Genomic DNA, 23,494 nt, shown 5'->3' with positions numbered 1-23,494 from the left:
CTCACATCGTCCCATTTGATGAACTTCTCGCCATCCTGCAGAGCCTGTGGCACCTCCACGGTGGCCGTCGATATGTAGGTGCCCCCTGCGCTCATCATCCTGTTGCCCTTCTCTGTGCTGTTTGTTGTCCTCAGTTACTTTCCGTCCGACTCTTGTGCGTGGATTTGGTTCAGGTTTTCTTTTCAGCTTCAGGCGCTTAGCCGCTGTGCTGCATTTCCTTTGTTTACTTTGTTTCGCTTTCAACTTCACTTGTTCTCTCAATTGTTCTGGTTGTTGTTGTTGTTGTTTTGGTTGAGTTTGCTTTGCATACAAATGAAGCCATTTGACCGTGTCCTGGTCCTGGCCTCAATTAACGGCAGCCGCTGTTATTGCCGCACGCTTCACCTGCGCCTGCTGCATTCTGCGGGCTTCGCTGTTGCAGCTTGATTAAAATTCCGCTGGCTGCAAAAAGGACAAAACAAACAGAACCAAACAATACGTTTAGACTGGGTTATCAAAGCCAAGTTGTATCAATAGAGTCGACCATATACGGTCAATTAATACTTCGCTAGATAATATTTACATAGATATTGATGATTTATATTGATATGTATGGGGTAATCTTTTATCTTATCTTTACTCTCGTCTTAAGTTCACGTCAACTGGAATTTAAGTTGCTGGCAATTAAGAATTATAATTGGCGACTGAAGACTGCTAATTTAATCATTGCCTTGTTTTTTTGGAAGGATTGGTAGGAAATTCCACTTTGAAACTAATAAATAAATAATGAATTATGACTGTAAAAAATGCTATTCTAGATAATTGCAATGGATCAACGATTTGTGGACATTTTAGCTGGTTGACTAGCTCGCATTGCTTGTAAAAGTCAAATCGAATTCTTAAAAGGACTTTCTATTCTCTTCTGTTTTGTAGCCAGCAATAAATGTGGTTTCCATCAAATCGATTGACTGTCTTTATTTTTGTTTCTTTTGCTATGAAAATATTTGTTGGCTTTGCCATTCCCTTTTTAGATGTTAAGGTCAAATCTATTGACCGAAGAAAAACCGCTTCTCAATGACGTCTGCGAAAGAGATTCTAGTGGAAAGTGTGGCTGCAAATGTAATTTTGTGATTTGATTTAGTTTTTCTCTCGTTGGCTATAATTTAAAGAAATATCTGCGAGCTTGCACTTTGACGTTTCTCTTCAATGTGGTTTACCCAAAGCATGTATTTTCTCTGGTAACTAAAATTGAACTACTGCTTAATTGCGCGCGAGCAGGGACGACAAATGTGCTCTTGATATTTAAAAAGAATATTAGTAAGAGTTCAACTCTGGTTTTATTCAAATCGATTCATTCTCATTTGCTGATGACCAAGACCTGACGAGGCTCTCGAAATAAAGTAAGAATTATGCTTGGGTTTTATTCAAATCGATTCATTCTCATACTCTGGGTCTTTTCTATATTTCACACAGCTATTTGTATAGCCCGAATTTGGGAAGGGTCAAGTCTGGTGCCTGCTCTTCACAGATTTGGCATTCAACATGGCTCTCGCTTTGTTAGCCTATTTTTGGGCTGGCCCGGCGGCGCATTGTGTAGTTTTCTCTCGCCTTGTTTTTCGTTTTTATTTTTGCCTTTCATTTATGCAAAATTGTTTCGCTAATTTGGAGCACAAACATTTTCAGTTCACAGTCTTCAGTTTGCAGTTTTCAATTAGCAGCCAAACAACTTTTGACCTCCTCGGAGGGAGGGGGATGCGAGATGGTATTGTCCAGCTTCACGGACTTTAAATAGACATCCGGTTGCGGCACAGTCCCAACTCAACGGAACTCAGCTCCGATGACAGCAGCCGATAAGTGTTCAGTAAATTCATTCAGAATACGCTTTGGCTTCTGAATCATTCAGAGCCAATGCTTTAAGTTTTGCTCCCAAACACTTAATCCGCTTACAATAAGCCAGGCAAGAGAGACGCAGATAATGTCAGATATACAATGCAGCAAGACAACCAGTCACACTCACACACACACACAAATACACACACACGCACACGTGACTTTCTAACTAATTCATTTATAATTTCTTTTGGCCATGCCATAACCAATTCCAGCAACACACAAAATGTGAACGTAGGCAAAACTTTGGCAAGTCCACAAGCCGCACAACTTGGCTATGTGTGTGTGTGTGAATGTGTGTCTTACACTAACACACACACTCACACACGTACACCCTCGCCAGAAAGGAAGTCATTTGTTTTTTGTTATTGTTGTTTGTGCGAACTATGGTAAATAAAATTGAATTTGTGTGCATTTTATTTTGGCAGTTTTCTTTCCGTTTTCCACTTTCTTCCACATTTTGCGGCATTCGTAAATTTCAAATTGAGTTTGTACGTCAGGAAAATTCAGCCGCCTCCTTCGCCGCGGAAGTAATTAAGCATTTTGTTTTGCATGCGAACTGCGTGGAAATGATTGGAAAATTGTTATGGCTTATATAACAAGCGCGTCGAGAAAATCGAATGAAAAAACTGCTGGCGACGCCGTTGCAGACTTTCCTTTTGCACTCCTTCAGCTCTACTTGTTTGCCTCTCTTCTTCTATATACACCCTGAATCCATTAAAAATGGGTACAAAGGGCATGCTGTTTTTGTGCGAATGCTTGTAACAGGCAGTGGGAAGCATCTCCGAACTTAGAGGGTATACCTGTACCTCGATCTCGGAAACAACAAGAATTAGAGAAATGACTTTTGCATAATATCGATAAATATCGATTTGGGCACATAGTTTCTCGTTTAGAATATTTCACTTTTTAAATATCCTCTTCCCCATTTCACAGGACATTGTAAGATAAAAAGATAGATAGATAGATAGAGTCGTGTTCCATAGTTAGACACTGAACATTTCATAAGGAACGAAATGTAAACATCGAAGCTGTATAATCAAGACAGAACATCGCATAGTACGTGGCTGGGGGAGGGAAGAAGTATGTGTGGGAGGAAGCTCGAATGTTTATTCAGGGTATCTCCTAGCCGAGCTCTCGACTAGAGCACTCTTGTTTTTTTTTTCATTTCTTGTTTTTTACTCGCACAAATCGTTTTAAGTGTTTTATGGCAAACGGGCAAAAATTTATTGCAGGCAATTTGCAGATATACCCACGCCTGGTGGGGGCGGGTGTGTGTGTGTGCGTGGGGGGAGGGGGGCATAGAAAATGGCAGGAAATCACAGCGGCAACAAACAGATTTCAAGTGACTTCCACTTCTAGTGAAACAACAACAACAGTAACAACAACTATAGGAACGACAACAATAATAATAACGGGGCCGGAGCGAGATTCGCATGAATCATGCATGCGACACACAACAGAACAAAATGGCGGAACTGGGCGGAACTGTCCCCAACAAACGCCTACGGGGCAGCCGTAAGGCCAGCCATAAATCAAAGCACCAGTCAAAATATGTTTGCCGACCAAACTGTAAACTGTGGGGTCTGGCACTGGGGGGGTATTCGGAGAGAGGTAGAACGGTGCGTTTGAGGTAGAACTTTATCACGGGGACTACTTTGTCTGTTTATGTGTACGCCATAACCTTACCAGCTAAACGAGCTGTCCTCCATGGTTATTTTATGTGGCAGAAATATGCTATATCTAGATGAGCCATAAACTCACATTTCAATTGTATTTGTATGCTCTTAAAAACTGTTAGCCTCACAAACAAATCCATAAGACATGTCCTCCAAGATATCTCCATGGTCACTTAATATTGACAAAATGTTCTCTAGCTGCTAGCCATAGTTTATGGACAACGATAACTTTTAAAATGTACTATTTGTTTTCTTTTGCTTAAAACTATTTGACATTTTTATTCTAGCTGAAAGAGTTGTACTCCATGGTCAGTTTATCTTCTACAAAAAGTTCCTAGCTTCACATTTCTCTTTCTGTAAGATGATTTCTCGAGGTTCTTTGAAGTTAAAAATAAATTTACTAGCTGTAACTCAGTATATTGTGCTCTAAGAACTTCGCAGCTCCCAGGCGTGTCCACCATGGTCACTTTTGTATGTATGTATGCATACTTTCTGTCGGGCGAGTGCTCAGAGGTGACTTTATGTACAGCAAGGCCTTTCTATTGCTATAAATATATATCTTTAGCTAGGAAGAGTTATATTTGGAAGGTTTTATTACACAAACACTTTAAGGAAATGGAAGCCTTCTCCATGGTCACTTTATGTGTATCAAAATCTTAATAGTGATAAGTCTTGTTCACCAGGTTTCAATTACGAACACTAACTAACTACAAAGACATTTTTGATGATCCCTTTATGCTCTAGAAACATGTAAAATCTAAAGTATTTGTCCTCCATGTTTACTTTGATGCAATAAAAATATATTAGCTGCTGCATAGTCTATTTCACGTTATGTGCAACTAGAAGTGTCACATAATATAATGAATATCAATGCATTACGTCCTCCATGGTCACATGCGAAAATCTGTTCACCCATAACAATAACCCTTCGTTTGAAGGTTATGAAGAGTACGCGTTATTGTTATGGCCCAACAACAGCAGCAGAAATACCCTTTCCGGTTCATTATCAAACTTATTCAGCCTCCGGCAGATGCCGCACAACTGACTGTGGCATCGGCAATTGTTATTGTTGTTGTTGCTGCTGTTGTTGCACGAAAGGCATCGAGGATGTTGCTTGTCAGATGGCAATCTTGGCGCTTCGCACTGGCAAAAAACATGATAATCAAATCAAGGCGCCAGCTATTTGGTTAATGTGCATGACAGCTTTGCCGACGACGTCGCGACGACGTTGCCAACACTGGCAGCCGGCAAGTTAAAATGCTTAAAAGTGAGGCAGGTGAGCTTCAAAAGATAAGAGGATGAGCAGCAGCGGGGCGAGGGGCGGGCGGCGACTGTTGGAGTCGGGCGAAAATGTGTGGCATGCTTTTAGGGGCAAACGTTTTTGTCGACGCGCAAATTGCAGCGACAGCCTGTGGCCTGCCACTGTGTGAGTGTGCGTGTGTGTGTATATCTGTGTGTGTGTGTGTGTGTATGACTATAATTTCATTTGTGGTACATAAAAGTTTTGCTGGCGCTTCATCTCGCGCTGAAGCGAGAGAGAGATAGACAGTGAGAGTGAGAGAGAGAGTGAGAGAGAGGGGAGACCGAAAGTGAGAGTGAGTATGGGCGAGTGAGAGCGAAAGAGCGAGAATTACATTAAACTAATTGCTTTAGCTTGTCATTGTTGTTGCTCTTATGTATTTATTGTTAGTGAGGCTTTTAGCCGAAACCAAATTATATTTACTTGTATGTCAAATACATTTTTTTCGTGAGTCTGCGTTGGCTATTACAAAATGTAAGGCGGCACAGTTTGACAAGCAGTGTGCACGTCCTTGTGCCGGAGAGTGCCAACAATAGCAGCAATTGTTAAAGTGAGTCTGCAATTACCTTTGACCTTAAGCACAACAAGTCAAACAAGCGCAACCAAATCAAATATTTAAGCCAAGAAACACACACACACGCACAGGGCGTGCGCCACGCCCAGCACAACAGGAAGAATAAAAGAAAGGACTCGGAAGCGGTTTTTGTGTTTATTAAAATGCGAAAGTGTTGAGTAATTTGCGGCCAGCTTTTGGTTTCGCCTTTCTTTTTGCTGTTGCGCCTTGAATATTTCAAAGCTGCGCGGCAATCATGTAAATTTGGCCCCTGGTTGGGTTTTTCCTGTTGTTGTCTTGTTGCTGTTGTTTCCTGGACAATTTTTGTCCGTTTTACTCGTAAAAATTCATCAGGCAACAAACGAGCTGCCCCGCCCATCGCATTGAGTCAACAATCTGCCACCGTCCCCTTCTGGCTATGGGCTTGCGATATTGGTGGCATAAAGTACACAAATAAATAAAAAATATAAAGCACGGTGCGTGCGCGTGTGTGTGTGTGTGTGTAAGTGGCAAGAGGGTGTGCCTGGACTGGCAGTGGAGGGGCTGGAGGTGGTGGAGGGTCCTTGAGTCCTTCTGTCCACATTGCAAAAGAAAAACAACATTAAGTTCAATGACACCCCAAAAAACAACAGGCCCTCGGGCCCTCCAAGTTCGAGTTGCTGCCCCATTTTTGGGGAACCTCCATCAACGTCAAGTCGAGCCTCACAGCTCCACCTGCCCCATTGCTCCCCTCCCCGCCCTTGCTACGCTGGGCCGCCTTCAATTGGAAAACTTTTGTTACACTTCGTTTAGGTTTGTGGGGGGGAAGGGTCTGCATTTTTAATTTCCCCACCCACTTCGCCTGCGCCCAACCGCACTTAATTTTGCTTTTGAGTTTACTGACCCCCCCCCCCTTCCCCACCACTGCTCCTTCCGCCCACTGCCAGATAATACCTGTCGATATATAAGTAGGCAAATTGTGAAAATATTGACAAAACAATTGATGGTTTTAGCACGCGAGTTTTCACAATCCATTATTAGCCGCTCCCCCCGAAACACCTCCCATCAGCGCCTTTCACCTTTATCTGTTTTCATTGTTGCAAAAATGTTCTATTTATAAAGTGGGAAAATTGCGCAAAGTTTAGCATAGTTTCTAGAGCAATCAGCGCGGGGAAAATTGCGAAAGACAACGAAACAAACAAACAATTCGCACGTATCGATTGATAGCTTCAGATAGTATATTTAAATGCAATCATAACAATGGAAAATAGTTCAACTGGAATCTGGAAAACATGTGCGAGTAGCTAGAATAAATGGGAAAATAAGAGGAGAAAGAAAAAGTATTCACCGAAATGATTGATAGTTATTTCATTTGACTGATTGCTTGATATGTCATTTTAAATATTCCAAAAAGAACTTTACTCGATTGAAACGTGAATATGCAAAAAGCATAAACATTCTGTCTAAATGAAGGGATTACATTTTCAGTATTTACTGTAGGAAAATATGTAAATTGTTAAATCAATTTGATTGATGAATTAAGATATAAAGTTTTACATATAATAAGTGAAGTTGTGTTACAAATGCTATAACAAAAATATGGAAAGATTAAATCTACATTTAACGTAATCAATACTCAAAAAGACTCGATAATTAATATATATAATACCCAATTAATTCAAGACAAGGTATCGGTATTTATTATACGAACATAATAAAATGCGATTTGATTTGATTGATTAGTGTTAGATACTCATTCCCTATTAAAGAGATAATAAGAGATACAATTAAATCAGGACAATGATGGATGAACAAAAAGTAGAATATATATGGAGAAATATTAATAATGGGAATTTCCGTTTTTCAATTATATATTGTCTATTTGAGCTAGGAGGGGGCCAGTACACTTGAAGCCCGTCTCGGCAAAAGACTCGGCTTCTCAGACAAATCAAGCCCAGCCTTCTATTAAGCGTACACTCCTCTATCCGCTTAAGAGAGTTTTCACTGTAATATCAGAACTTTTAGTGTCTTATATAAATCGGGCCTGTATCGAAGGCTACACACAAGAAAATATTAAATTTAATAGTGCGAACTTACTGATCTCAGTTTCGGCTGGTAAATCGGATTTTCCACACACCTGAACGCAGACTTGGACTTAAAACATGATTTTTTTTATTAAATTTCTTTTCCTCCGACTCTGAAAAGAAGGAACCTACATCCCCCTGCATTTACACCTATCTATCAAATACTTAGGTTGACACTCGTTATAAATATATAAAAGTAAATAAAAAGAACCCGAGTATAATTCTACTTTTATTTAAATTGCATATTTCAGTGATACACACCGAAAGCAGGCTTCAACCTGTTTGTATCCTCCTTTATAGCCACATAATGCTCATTAAGGCGCTTCATTAAAATCGCTTTTGAGCCGAAAATATGAGGCTTTATTATTTGGTTAATCAAGTTCAAAGCAGCATCTGAAGCTATCCGCAGCTTCGTTAGATACAAGCTTCGGCCCGATTTGATGTGGGAGAGCTTAAAATGTAATTTAACCAACCTCCCCCAATCTAATCCCCCCACCATCCCCTGCTGTTTGCCTGTCAAATATTTAGCTCAAATTTTGACATTTTGGCAAAGATCAAAAGTCAAATGTTTCCAATTTGACGCCCGCCCACCGCGACACGCGTTATACGAGCAGAAAAGCGCACGCGGAGGAAAACAGAGAAAATGTCCATAAACAAAACGGGGAAAACTGTGCGGCCATAAATCTCGGACAGCTTTTCATTACGGCTAATTACGCGTGTATAGCGGCACCGAGGGGGGGACAGACGAGTACTAAATGAGCGATGCATTAGCACCAAAATAAATAAATAAACAGCATTAATTACTCACACTCACACAAACACACGCAGGCCTAGCTGTGTGTGTGTGCGTGTGTTTAGTTTGGTTTGCATTTAAATGCATGTGGCACGCTGCGTATGCGTTATTTGCCGCATGCTGCAAGATGCTTGTGTTTGTTTTGCTGCCGCGGCTGACCACAGTGCCATTTGGACACGTTCCCACAATCACAATTTAAATCATAATTATTGTTTTAACTAATGAGGTTTACATAGAACAACCGCAGCGTTGGCTTAAAAGGCCAGCACAAAAATTCAAATGATAATAATTAATTAAAACCGACTTCTAATGTCGACGACAACATACACCCATACATGCACACACACAGCGGCACTTTGGCTATGTTTATCGCGCGTTAACGGCAGCTATCACAATAGCTGCAATTAAAAATTATCCAATCGAGTGTGCCCGACTAGCAGATACCCTGTGCCCAGTTCTAAAATAGTTAACACAAATTCATTCCTTAGCTGCGAAACAATCGACTGTATCGATAACTGTAATACTATCGATAGTTTTAAATATTTGAAATTTCAAATTCTTGAAAAAATAATTTATATCGACAACAGTGAATTACTATCGATAGTTTTGTATAATTGCAACTCAAAATTACCGTTTGCAAATAATCGTTTATATCGATAAATGTGATACTATCCATATTATTTATGCTCAAAATCAGAATTATCAGTTTTATATGTAGCTTTCGTTCAAAAATAAAAGCATCGATTACTATGATACTAAATATCAATATTATATACAGGTAAAATCTGAATATTCTAAATTAAATTACTCGACTAAATCGAGAGCTGCGGTAATATTTAATAAACAACTATCGATATTGTCGACCGGCAACAGTTTCTCAAGTAGTCTCCGAAATGCGCTAAGGACAACATTATCTTATAACATTTATAGTTCGAGTTTGTTAACTCAAGCTTTGCGTAACATTTCAGCTCGTTCTAATTCAAAATTATTGAGACTGTGTCAAACCAAAAGATCTGATTGTAAAAAGTTCTCATATGGAAGGAAGACATATTTTACTACATTTGATTGCCTTTGATAAGATCTTAACTTTAATTACCCTATATTTTATCATGCAATCAGAACAACTTCCATTGTTTTAAATAAAAACTGGATGTCTGAATATTTCGAGAGTTGTTTTATACCTCTAGATACTCCGAAACAATGTTAACTAACTATAGCTTCTTATGCTTTAAGAAAAGTCTTAGGTTTTTTTAAGTTATTTTACAATTCTGGTAACTGTCCAGTTGAAGATCCTAATGTTGAGAAGCTCTGAGAATCTGAATTTTGTTTGCTTTCAGCTCGTATTAAATTTCTATAAACTGTTTCCTCTCCGACTCTTCCTCTAACATGTGAACGTTTTTTGTACTATTGAGCATATCTTGAGTCTATTGTAAGTCTTGAACGTCAGTAGATATAATGAAAATCAAGCATTTCTGTTTGAACTAAGGAGCGATCGAGGATTCCGCATTGCAGATGCGTAATATTGGGTTCACGAACGAAAAATAAGGGCAAACCAAACCTTTTTTTCTTGTTATTGTCAATGATTTAAACAGTATGTCAAATCTTTAATCCCTAGAGAGATCATTTATAGCTGAAGTGGTTCCTGCTTATATAGGCCGTTATTATTTTATTTTACAAGAGCTTAAAGGAGTCTTTTAATGCTTGGTGACACCCTGCTAATACAGTTTTATGTATACAGGGTATTAAAATTGCCACTTGCAGCTCAGCTCATTCATATTCATAGCAAATTCCAGCGACTCATTCACAGCGAACCTCCCCAATCCCGCATCCCCCATCACCCATCCGCAGAGCTTATTTGGCTAACCGTAGAATATTCAAACATTATTTTAGCAGCAGCAGCGAGTGTCGGCTCTCATCTTTGTTTTATTTATAACGATTGTGTTCCGTCGAGTTCCGTTGAGTTGAGCTGAGATACGGTTCGGTTCGGTTCAGTTCAGTTTTGTGTCTCTGTGTAAATTTTGTTTTCATTTTTATCGCGCTTTTATCTAGTTTGTCAACGTTATCAGGGCACAAGAACGTTAACAGGGCGAGTCGCGGAGTTGCGGATACACTCAACAACACACACGCACTCACACACACACACACACATCCCCCCTCCACGCCCCGTGGCAGAGGCTATTCCTGCTTTTAGCCACAGCTGCGCGCAGCACATGGCTATGGAAGGCAGTTAGAAAATGCCCGTATTAGATTTGACGCTTCATTATAATGATAGATCGTTGTGTGCGTTGGTGTATGACACCACAACAACAACAACAACAACAACTGGAACCAGAAGCAACAACAAGTGTATAATAACAACAACAAGAACAACTTTATGCATAGTTTGGCCTACGCTGCGTATGCGCAACTTTTTTCACATTGCAGCCGCGTTGGCGTCGTTCTTAAATAATTAACGAGCAGCTCAAGTGACGAACCGGCTGGAGGGGCGGGTTAAGCAGCATAATGAGCCAAGTGTGTGCTGCATTGTACACACACACACACACACACACAGAGAGAGAGAGAGGACACTAATTGCCATTGGTTCTCTGTCTTTATCCGTCTCTCGCTGCTTCTCTGCAATTTGTGTCTGTCCCATAATGTCTTGATTACGTTTGACTGATTGAAACTAGCGGGTTTTTAATGCCAATTAAATTTGGCTGACGACTGCTGCAACATTAAAGCACCATCCACTCATGTGGCAGGTGGTATGTGGCATGTGGCGTGTGGCAAGATGAGACGCCCATAAATTAAACGAACAGTTGATGTCGTCAATTACTTGCTGAAGGAGTAAGAAAATTGCAGCCGATGGCGCCAAACGCTACACTTAAGTTCTTGACTATGAGCTGGAAGACTCTAAAACAGTAACTCGACGCGGGTGACTGTCAAACTGTCACATTCAACCGGACTGAGGTTAAGATTGTTGTTAGTGCGGGAATGGTCAGTTTGGTCACATTTTCTTCGAAGGCAACCGCATTTATTTTTGTACACGTCTCACAAGTTTTAAGTTCCTTAAATTGGGCTTAATAGCGCAGGTTATTCAAACGGATTTTATACAAAGTACAATTTACAGCCTTTTACCTTCTATACGGCATATAAAATTAAGAAAAAGGTTTATGGACCGAATATCGGAAGAAAATGTGTCAATATTTTGCCTTAAATATTATTATTTAAATTGAAGAACAAATTTTAAAACATTAACTCAAGCTTTAAATACACTATTATAAGAAGGACAGCTAAGTTTTTGCAACTGATATTCCGGAAGGAATATTAATTTAGGGAGCAGGATTATATTTCACAATGCATTTTCCTCTTATTCATGAAGTTTTACAACTTAATTGCATAAATTACCGTGTTTTAATACAACATTTCACACTCATTTAAAATGCGATGAACAATTAAAATGCCACATTTTCATATATAAATATATTCACAATCATAAAAATGTAAAAAATGTACTCATAAATCAAATGAAGAAAATATGTTCATAATTAAGATGAAGAATAAAATTTAAGATTGGCTTGCATTTAAAAAATACTTTAGTTCAATTCGAATTTTGTGAGTTGCAAATAAAAGAAACTGTTTTTAGGGAATATAAATTTCGGGGCTTATATATTTGAGAAAAATGTTGGGATAGATTAGGACTAAAAAGAAGAGAGACTCCGAAAAAATACATCCAGTTATTTATTGGCAAGCTTATTAATTGTAGAATAGAAAATTCTCTTGTAGCTCAACTTGCTTGCCCGTCAGTAGCTCAACAAATTTGGAATGTTTCGCTGGAACTATGCCCATTTATATATTATAGACCAAAATGCAACTGGCTGTTGCGTCTGCCCCCTGTCTGGCTGAAACTTTTGCTGCAGTCAACATTTGTGGAGCATTTGCGTGCCTCACAGTTTGAGATACAATTGCGTATCTGTATCGCAGTCGCCACGCGTTCGCCGTCGGCCTTCCGAGTTCAAGTACAACCGGCGACTGGTGACTGGCGACGGGCAACACTGCGGCGTCAACTAATAGACACTCCAGCAAAGTCTCTCCCCCCCCCCCCCCCTCCCCCGCAACGTACCCTCACCCCACCCACCTTGACGGTCCGCCACACTGTGCTGCAGCTACACAAAGAAAATATCTTTAAACTTTTCAACACATTGCCTCAAAAACAAATACTGAAAATTCTCTGGAGTACGCAAAAATCTGCTCTAAGCAAAAAAAAAAAGAAACAATTTTCGGCACAATTTTCAATTAGCTGCAACAACAACATTGGCAGCCCAAGCATCGCACAGTGGGTAGAAATCAAATGTTAAAGTTGAGATTTAAAGAGTCTTAAAATGTTTAGTTATCTTCAAAATTATAAAAGGGAACCCTGAATAGAATCTTGAATCGTATCTGTGTCGCAAATGAAAAATTTGTTATTTTCTTTAATCTATATAAATCAGTAATCGATTAATGTTATCGATGCATTGAACCTGACGGTTTCGTTAAAAGCTGGTTTAAATCCTATCTATATGCTTTTTAAAATTAAGAAGCATTTTAAATACTTAATTTAATTCAAAAACCTTTCCTTTTTATTCTGTAGTTATCAATTATCGTTTTCTGTTATCGATAAATTGAGCGTGAAAGTTGTGCTAAGGAAAAACTATTTCATGTTCTTCTAAATTTTCGAAAGCATTTTAAATATTAAAAATGTGTGTAAGAAAACTTTTATCTATGTATCCTATCTATCTATCCTGTATTAAAGGCAAAGATAGTTAAGATACTTTTAATTTGAATATTTTACAATATCTGCCAGACTTTCCTTGGAACTTAATTGAAATCTTTTCTCTGTTTTTATTTGTTTTTATTTTTTAAAAAATTTTTCAAAAACTTGTTTCAATATCACATTTAATGAACCTCTTAAAGTTTTTACTTGTTTTCCATAGATTTGCACCACTGTGCGCCGTGGAAAAATGTTTAACAAATAAATTGAATTGAGTGAAATAGTATTTTGATTTGATTTGTGATGGATGAGATCAACGACAACGAAATCAAATTAAAAAAACACTTTGAAGCACCAAATTTATGCCCCCAAAAAATTTTTTTCGCTTTTTTTTCGTATGTTTTTTTCAGTTACCTGTGCAAAAGTTTTTGACTTTTAGATGACAATTGTACGCGTTTCCTTTCTGTTTGCCGTTCAACGAATTTCAATTACAGATTTTGCACCCGAACGGCAACTAGTTTAAGATGCAGCAAATTACCGTTACGCTTGACTAATGGACTCTCCGCAGTCGCAACTCCCCGCGGCGCTCAGATACCCCTTCAAATGTGCATCTAACACACGGTCTCTGCGATGATTTACACCTGGGAACAGCGCATCAGCAGTAAGTATTTAAGTACATTTATTTGCCTATCTTTGTCAAAGCACCAACTATTAACTTAGTCACACGGACACAAGCACACTCACACACACGCGCGCGTAACGGAATCGGAGTCTGTTTTTTGTGAATGCAGAGCGAGAACTAAAGACTTTTGAAAATTTAAAGGAGCTCACTCAAAACGCGTCCGAACGCTTCGGCGTGCGACGAATGTCTGCTGGGAAAATCAAAATGCAAACTGAAAAACTCAGAGCTAGCCGAGGGAGAAAGAGTAACTGCGAGATGAGCGCCAAATAATGAGGCAGCGCGCGAGAGAGAGAGAGGACGACCTTTGTTGGAGCACAGCGTGCTGTGTGTGCGTGCGTATGTGAAGGTGAGCTTCTGTGCTTGTGTGCTTGCAAAATGTCAAATTGTAAATGAACGAAAATGCCCAAAAAGAAAAACTGTTATACAAAAGAGCAGAGACAGCCTGAAGGGGTTTAAAAGGCAGGCATGGATAAAGAAAGGAGCATATTTATAAAAAAAAAATATAAATAATACAGTTAGAATGCCCTAGAATCTCATATCAGCTAATTTTACTGACGCTCCTAGGGAAAAGTAAATATCAGCAAAAAATGCTTTTTTAAAAAGCTGCTAAGACTTTTATCATATCAATATTTTAATACGCAATGTATTCAAGCTTTAAAAGAAATTCAAAATTTTGTATACAATTCTTTGCTAACAGCTTCTATTGCAGCCGCTCCCTATTTAACAGCCGCCACTGTAAGTACGACCACCCCACGCAACTGTAAACTGTTCTACGTGAGCTTTTTTTTGCCATGCTGCACACACACACACATACACGCACGTTGCGTTTGGCCGCTCGTGAGAGCAGCTCGTGCGAGCGCGTGCTTCCTCACGCCGTCTCGCTCTCGCTCTCAATGAGTTTTGTTTTTGTTTTGGGGAAAAGTTACTGCTGCTGCTGCAAAGTTTGCATCTTTTGATAAGAGACGCGTTTTTGCTCTCGCTCTCGCTCTCTGCCGCTCTCTGGTTTGCTGACTCTCTTATTAGTTGAATAAACAAGCGGCACAACTTTAAAGTAGAGGGGCGACGCGTGGGGGGCGCAACGGCATTTGGTAATAGTTTTTGCATAGTTTACGCATTTGGGAGTTGTCAACGACAAGTGGCTCAAAGTAGGCGTGTCAGACGTAGGCGGCGACGGCGACGGCGACGGCGACGGCGGCAGTGACGCCAACAGCGCCGTCGCATCGGGCTAATCAGCGACAAAAACGGGCAGAAATCAAATAAAAATTGCCAATTTGGTTTGTTTGTTTGCTGGACGGCAGCGCGCGCGCGCGCGTGTCTGTGTGCGTGCGTGTGTGTGCCTCAATTTGAATTTGAATTCGAATTACAGTTGCAACCAAGAATTTTTATATTTAATTTTAATTTTAATGTGTTTCGGTTCGGCGTACGTGAGGAACAGGGCGAATCCACTTGACGGATTGTTGTTCGCGCGGTAAGTGGGAAATCGGAGCCATGATATATGAATCTGGCCACAAAACACGACTATACATATGTATATAATATGCATATAGATGTGCATAATACCAATATATGACATTCAATAGAAAGGAAAAAATAAAAGAAAACCCTGTATGAAAAATGTCTGACCCACATTTCGGCTGATTGACAAGGTGAAATGCGTAGATATATGAAAAGTATCTCACAGATACGCGCTCTGCACTTTTTTACACCCTGTGTTCCCATTAACAATTTATAAATGGGGTGTATTGCAGGTCACAGACAGTATGTTACAGGCAGACAACTGTAGTACTACTAATTACAGGAAATTTAATAGCTATTATATAAATATTAATTTAATTAATTTCAATTAATTATAGATCCCATATTTAAGGACTGCATTTCATATTAAGTCGGGCAATGCATATAAAAGATATTTTACACACGCAGTATCTTCATAAACTATTCATATTTTAGGGCATTTCAAAGTCGACTGCACTCAACAAAAGCAACTCTTGTTTGTTTTTTTCTTACCCTGAACTTATTCAAAATGGGTAAAAGGGTATATTGGCTTTGTGCATATGTATGTGACAGGCTGAAGGAAGCATATCCCAGCTGATTATAAGGTATATACATATGGTGGTACATATATATTCTCGATCAGGACGTCGAAAAGTCGCTCCTGTCATGCCGTTCTGTCTAAGCGTTAAGCTGGGAAACTACATAAGCTAAGGAATTGCATAGTCTGATGCAACTTACTACCAATCTAAACCTTAATTAAACCTCGAGGTCCAGGTAAATATGGATTTAAAATATGGAAAGGTAGCCATAACCAGTATTAAATACATATATATTTCACATTTTGAATACCTCTTCCAGTTAATATATATGTATACTATATATTCTATATTTATATATGGGTCTATTCTATACATTTGAAGGATGCTCGAAGGCATTCAACAGCCGCAGCTGGGCTTAGGGTATGTTGCAGTCGGGCACTCTTGACTCTAGCACTCTTACTTGTTTTTTTCGTAGAAAGAAACACACTTACACACACACACACACACACACACAATGGGCGAGTGTTGCACGGCTTTTAAGCTGCCAGCTGCTGCTGCTGCCGTTGATTGATTGTTGTCCTCAAGGTCGCCAAACGGACACACACAAAAGATATGCAAATCCAGTGACAGCTTTTGTTGTGCCACTGAGAGCAGAGAGCACTCTAACCTTTAACCCGCTCCCTCCCCCTCCCCCTCCCCCTCCACATCCCCGACCCCTTACACTTCCCCTTGGCAGCAGCCGCTCACCTCTGCTGCTTGCCGCACAAACTATGCCAAACGCTTGTTTTTTTTTTTGCCCATAAAGTTGCCCGAATTTCAATTTCAATGCATATTTATTTGATCATAAAATACAACAACAACAACAACAACAACAATTAGACAGACATTCCATAGCCAAAAACAACGCGGGCTCAAAGTGGGCGTGTGTACCGCTCGTATCAGGGGCTGGGGCTAGGGTTGGGGCGGGGCTGGGTTTGGGGTTGGGCCAACTAAATAAATTTCACAATTGTTTATTTTTTCCCAAACAAATCAGCGCACATTAAAAACAGCGGAGCCCCCACAAAATATGCCCCAAAATAACATTAACATCCGGTGCGGGGTCCAGAGGCAACAATTTTCGGCTGTGTTCTTCTTTTTTGTTTTTTTCATCATTTCTTTTTTTTTTTTTCTTCCTTTGAAGCACTTGCAGGTGCTGTCAAAGTTACCCGAAGCGTTTACAAAGGTCACGGCGAAATCATACTTAAAAGCATTTATTTACACTTAGTAGATAAATCATCAAGAATTATCCGGGGGAATAATTTATTTGAGTTTTCAGATGTTGTGTAGTTATTAAAATGGAATTCCATGAAATAGATTACAAATGAAAAATGATTTAATGCCCAGATTTAATAGATGGACTCCAGAGATTTATATAGGCTACTTTAATCGGATCTTAATGGACAGTGAATATATAAATTGTGCGGAGTAATATCCTGAACAAATCCTGGAGAAATTGTATGTCAACTTTTAACTAGGATTTGAAATTTATACTAGTACATAGAGTGTTCCGTAGATAGAATAAAGAGATAGTGATGGGAAATCAAATACTTAAGCATTATAAACATTTGCAGAAAGGAATATTTGACCATATCTCGGAGCTTCTCCTTTACTCTTATTTTGTACGATTTTAATTCTGTCATGAAATTTGTAACGCATAGAAGAAGACGTCTGCGACGCCATTAAGTAAAATAAAATATATATAGCATATATTCTAGTTCACGGATCAACAGTTGATATAGATATAGAGTTGATGTAGCCATGTCCGACCGAACTAGTTTTTCTCAGTTTTAAGGATTTCGTCTTGAAACTTTGCATAGGCGCGACTTTCTGTTGCAGGCAGTACATATGTCGGAACTGATCGGATCGGACCACTATATCATATAATTGTGAAAGAAAAGATATGGAAAACTCTTTTGATTATCAAGAATTCTTGATTCAACTCGGCATTTATAAATCTCACTATGCAAAATCTTAACAAGATCGGGCCACCATATCATATAACTGTCACATAAGAAATATCGTTTGAAAAGTAGTCTTTCATATGACAAAATATTTTGTTTTCCTAGATATGTTCAACAAAGTCAGCATTTACCAGCTTCACTATTGTCACATATCTGCAAAACCGAAGTGTCTACAAGGGTATTAAATCTTCGGCGTGTCGAACTTTCTCGTTTTACTTATTTTTCGACACACGTTCTTCTCTATTAGAGGGCTGAGTATATCTTAGTTTCTCTGATCTGTTTCTTCTTCCTTTGCCCGGAGTTCTCTTTTACGCAATATTTTCCCTTTCCCCTTTCACTAATGAATGTCAGCCCAAATCAACATATCATCGATAAACTCACGATATTAGTAAGAAATTATGCAATTATAGCAAACCCCAACTCTCGATAACCTTTATTATTCTTAGAACTGTGATGATAAAACGTTTTGAAATAAACTATACCGTATCCCCACATTATTCAACAGTTTCTTATCATTAACAACAAAACCGCATAATTACTAAATAAAAAAATAAATAAAAATAATTGTAAGGTTGTATTCCACAAGTTTTAACTTTTGCTTTCATACGTGTCGTATTCATATTTGATTATGCCACACAGAAAATACTACAGCCAGAGCCCAGAGCTAAATACACAAATAAATTCAGTGGGTGCAACCACAAAAACAAAACCAAACAAAAAGAAACAGAAAGAAAAAATAAAAAAGAAAAACACATTCAGCTCGACCCAGAAATAGTTGCAAATGTACTCATCGACCTTAGGCGGGGTGCAAAAATGAAATTTGCATAAAAACATTCGCAATTCTCATGATAATTCCGCCAATAATGAAGTCGAATTTATCAGAGGTAATGCCCCAAATGGGCCCGACTCCGACTGGGGGCATAACAGTACATTACATACTATATACATATATAAAAGTCAGACGGCGTGAAAACAATAGCCAAAAATGAAGAGAAATGAACATTTTACGTGATTCCACATCAAATTCCACCTGAACCCAAATAACAGCGCAAAGGAAATTGCTGCGGGTTGTGACGGGTTAGGGGCATTCCCCTAACTCTTAGATGCCCCGCATTCTTGGCGCGTGGCACGCTGCACTAGAGAAGCGCTGAAAATGCAGGCATTCGAATAAAATTATAACAATATTTTTATATCTACTTAATGGTTTATTTTTAAAACACGTCCCGAGCCAAATAAAGAGAAAACGAAAGGGACGAGCATCTAACACGAGCGCGCAAACGAAAAGGAAAAACAATAAACAAGAGTGGAAAATTTATTAATTGGGTTGCCGCACATTGAATACCCTTTGGGGGGGGATTTGCAAGTTAATAATCCAGGCTAAAAAACGGATTTGTGCGAAGAACCTAATTTGTGGGCGTTGTTCCATATGAATTGTATATGACTTAGCATTCCGATTGTGAAAGAAAAGTGATTTAGATTTTCAGAAGAAAAAACTGGAATTTCGCACGTTTGTTCTTATGGTAGATATATAATATGCTTAAGATATTCAGTTTTATATGGAATATATGGAATATATACATGTATGTATCTTCAAAAATACAATGGTTTTTATGATAAAGAGATTCCATCTGCGTGATTTCAAAATAAAACATATCGTATGAAATATGTACGAATTAGAGAAAAAAATTAGGTTATATCGAGAAGTCTTTATGAAAATTATACTATAGATTCAGATGTAATTGTTATACCCTCTGCAAGGACATAAAACAACCCAAAAATATGAACGAATATCAATAAAGCTATAAGAGTTTGGTTATATGGAATCGTCTTTCCAAAGATTATATTATGGTTACAGAAATAACCGTAATACCCTTTGTCAGGGCTTAAAATAGCTCAAAAAATATAAATTAATATCAAAAAAGCTCAATGCTTTTTAAAGATTATATTATGGATTAGGACACAATAACCTAAAAATGATATACCCAAGAAACATGTACGTATATCTTCAGTTAAGAGCCAGGTAAAATCGTATTGCCTTTTTGGGAGATTATATAATCGATTAAGACATAATCGTAATACCCTCTGCAAGGGTATAAAATAAGCCTTAGATTATATGCCAAAAATATGTATGAATATCTTTAAAGCTGAACAAGTTAGTGTATATCCAGTAGTCTTTGTAAAGATGATATTATAATCGTAATACCCTCTGCAAGGGCATAGAATAACCCGAAAAATATATATGCCAAAACGCGCCGCCAGATGGCGTGTGAGTGTGTGTGGGGGGCGTGGGACTAGATGCTGGAAATCTAAAGACGGGAATTTCCTGCGTTAAAACGTTTAATTTATTAATGAGATTTATTAATAGGTTCGCTGCCAGGTGAAAACTCAAGAGGTCGCCAGGAGGTAGGGGCCTGCGGGGCTGCACGACTTAAGAAGTAGGCAACCACCGCTGGGCGGGCCAAGTGGGGCTTCAGTTGTTTGTGGACGCCGCGTGGTTATTGTAATTAAACTGAAAATTATGCGCCCTTTTTGTGCACCTGAAATATGTGCGTGTGGTAACATCCCCCCGTCGCCACTTCCCCCACCCAGCCGACCACGCACCCACTCAGTGGCCCTTCGCCTGGGTGGGTGACGACCGCCCCCCACCCGAAAATTATTTGCTTGTTGTTTGGTCTGTTGAGTGGTTGCCTGGTGGGGCGTGGGGCGTGGAGCGAGGAAAACAGACGCCAGCGTCGGAGACGCATAAAACAAACGTGAGACAAGATAATGGGCGTGTTATGCGGCTACACGAGGCATATGGCACATTAGCAGAGATGTACGAGGAGCCACGTCGCACGCCCAATTAAATGGCCACCTGATGCTCTCTCAATGCCGCATTACACACTGCACCTGGCCAAAATGGAAGCACTTCATCTGTGAAATGCAGCTTGAAATAGGAGCCTAAAAGGACATGCAAATCATATTATCTCGCATTATTCCCAAAAAAAAAGTTCCGAAAGAATCAGAAAGTCTACCAAGAACCATTTCATTCGAGTTCCATTTGAGGTATATTTCGGTAAAACCCTACAATAGTCCTGTAAAAACTACTTTATTCTAAAATCTTCAAATTCGTCTTATATGTGACCGAAGTGTAAAAAAAGGATCTCTCAATCAATCCTTGAGAATTCTTCAATATATCAAGAAAAGACTTTTTGAAGAATTCAATTCAATACTGGAAGAATCAAACTATTGTCCCAGAAGACTTTTGATAAGATTTCTGAAAATTCCATCACTTGCCATGGGAAATTTGATAAAGGAATATTTTTGAATTAAACGGGATCTAATAAGCAGACATCCGTCTTCTATATATCCAGAAATCAAGAGACTATATGAGGAACTTGAGAGTTTACCAGATGGGTTAGCAGAGGAATCGCTTAATATTGTCCGGGTTTATCTGATGATAAGCAACCCATCTAATGCTTATAGACCCCAGCAGGAGAGCCTACTGGGAGGTGTGTAGAGTCTATTCAAGTCTGATATGCCATAATAGATACTTTGTGAGGAAAAAGTTGGTTGGAGAGACTTTTGAATAGGGGCCCGTCGTTAAGGACGCGTGTTGTGTGATAATGTTTATTTGATTAGTTTTTTAATTGCATTCGGAATATTCAAGTCCATATGCTGATAATTTTTTATTGTGCAACTTTGACCTAACTGTACCTGCGGTTCATTTTGCTATCTAGCTCTAAGATTCGTTCACCTCCGTTGCGCACTGCATCTACAGTGTAGCCCCCCCCCCCCCCCCCCTCTCCACCTCATCCTCAATGCTTCATCACCCATTATAACCCCTCTCACCACCTTTGGCAGATAAGACCCGACTTAATCGCTAACTTACGGCGCTGGCGGCTGATTAGTCGAGTGCACGTAACGCCTCAGACGTGCCACGCCCCCACAAACAGCGTCTGCCAGCTCAAGTGTAAAGCCCACCCACCCAGAGCTGCGCCCTTCCCAATAAATTTAACGTTAATTATCGTTTTATTGCGACAATAAACCAAAACAACGGCAACATAAGATGCATGAGAGTAAGAAGAGGAGAAAGAAGAAGAAGAAGCAGCAGCTGCTGCTGCCGGCAATGCTTACGGCATCTCAAGCTGTGATGCCACCCTCTCACTCACACGCACAGACAAAGCTCGGCTCAGCTGTGAGAGCTGCTGATCAAGATGCGAGTGACAACAGCCTCTCTCTCTCTCTCTCTCTCTCTCTCTCTGTTCTATTTATTTAGTTGTTGTTGCTGTTGGCAGCTTTTGTTATTTAATTATTTGTTTGCGTTTTAAATTTTTTGATTCATTTGCTTACGCACACACATTAAAATGTTAGAATACTCACACACACAAAGACGCATTCACTCACAATTATTTGCTTATTTGTCACTTTAATAAAATAAAATACAATTAAATACCTTTTGGCCGCTGAGCGGTTATGTGCGAGGGTGAGCATAGACAGAGCGCAAGTGAGAGCGAGCGAGGGTTAGCCAAAGCTTTGCTGCTACCTTTTTGTTGTGGCCGCGACTGCGGCTGCTGCTGCTGCTGCAACCCTCCACTGATGAGGCTGCTTGCCGGTGCGGCTGCTGCTGAGAGCGATATACACACAGCTCAAGAGAGAGCACAAAAGCAGCAGCGTGCGCTGCGCTCTGTTATGAAGTAATAACGATGAAAAAATTGCCACTCAGCCACTCGCACGCACACACACAACACTTTATGTGTTAATGTTGTTGTTGTTATTATTTTAATGAGAATCGTTTTTATGTTTTACGTACACAGCAGCCGCCGCCAAAAAGAACAAAAACAAAACCAAATGCAAAAACAAAAGTCGTTCACAGTTTTTGTATTTGCATTTGATTGGCAAATTTTTCGCACTATTTCTTCTTGTCAAACACACGCGATTCTTTGATTTAATTTCAATTTTTGAGAACTGGTGAAAGGTGTTTTATTCAGCGACGCCGCGTCGCCAAATACTCTATTGGTACGTATTGAGCGCACCTTTGCTGCGCCTAAAAACACAATAACAGTTCTCAAATTCAAGTAACTGAAGCCACCACGCGACGACGACGGCGACGAAACGTCCGTCCACGGCAAAAGTTTCTCGCGTTTTGAGAGTTTGAAAATAAACCTTAGGCAATATAAGCAGCCAGACAATGTGATTGTATGACCGTCTACACTATGAAATACCCTGTTAGCGAAATTTATTATATATCTCAATAGATATAATATATTACTTTTTATGTGCATGTGTTGTTAATTTTAATTCAAACATTAATATTTCGTGCTATTTTAAATAAAAACAAGCAGAATATTTATCATGGGAAGATGATTTACTTACTGTAAAAGCAACTAATAAGCTCTTTATAATTCTCACTCACAGGGTACAATAAGCAAATGTGTGTGACAGAGAGAGCGTGCGCAGAGCGCAACAGCTGCAGGGAGAGCAACATTATTCTGCAGACTTCTAACAGAGCGTTGAGATCAGTTGTGAAAATACCGAAAACGATTTAAATTAAAAAATAAAACAAAGCACACTTCACAACAATTAAAAATGAGCAAAAACTGATTATGCGCAAATTAAACTAAACAAAGCAGAATAATAAACAGTTATTCAGTGTGGCTGTACATTGCAAAGAGCTTAATGACTAAAAGCTCTCAGAGCTGGTCACCCTGCTCGGCATGCGGCAGCTTACAGAAAGCTGTTAGCTACATACAGTGCTGGGTAATAAAAAATAAAATGGCGCGACATTTGAATTGTGGTTTTTCTGAAAGCAAG

General features: G+C 39.3%; 1 long non-coding RNA gene across 1 annotated transcript; it reads right to left on the bottom strand.

The window, feature by feature from the left end:
- Positions 1-10: 10 nt before the first annotated feature.
- On the bottom strand, positions 11-23,269 carry LOC135427741 (uncharacterized). The gene is made up of 3 exons (XR_010436124.1): positions 23,057-23,269; positions 22,137-22,906; positions 11-441 (listed from the first exon to the last, which is right to left on the bottom strand). It is a non-coding gene; the product is annotated as an uncharacterized LOC135427741 (long non-coding RNA).
- Between the last annotated feature and the right edge of the window lie 225 nt (positions 23,270-23,494).

Source organism: Drosophila montana, unplaced genomic scaffold (assembly GCF_035044405.1).
Source record: "Drosophila montana isolate Dmon_TW-CO22-7 unplaced genomic scaffold, ASM3504440v1 contig_2256_1, whole genome shotgun sequence".
Lineage (NCBI taxonomy): Eukaryota > Metazoa > Arthropoda > Insecta > Diptera > Drosophilidae > Drosophila > Drosophila montana.
The sequence above is the reverse complement of the archived record's forward strand: the minus strand, read 5'-3'. Positions and strand labels throughout refer to the sequence as shown.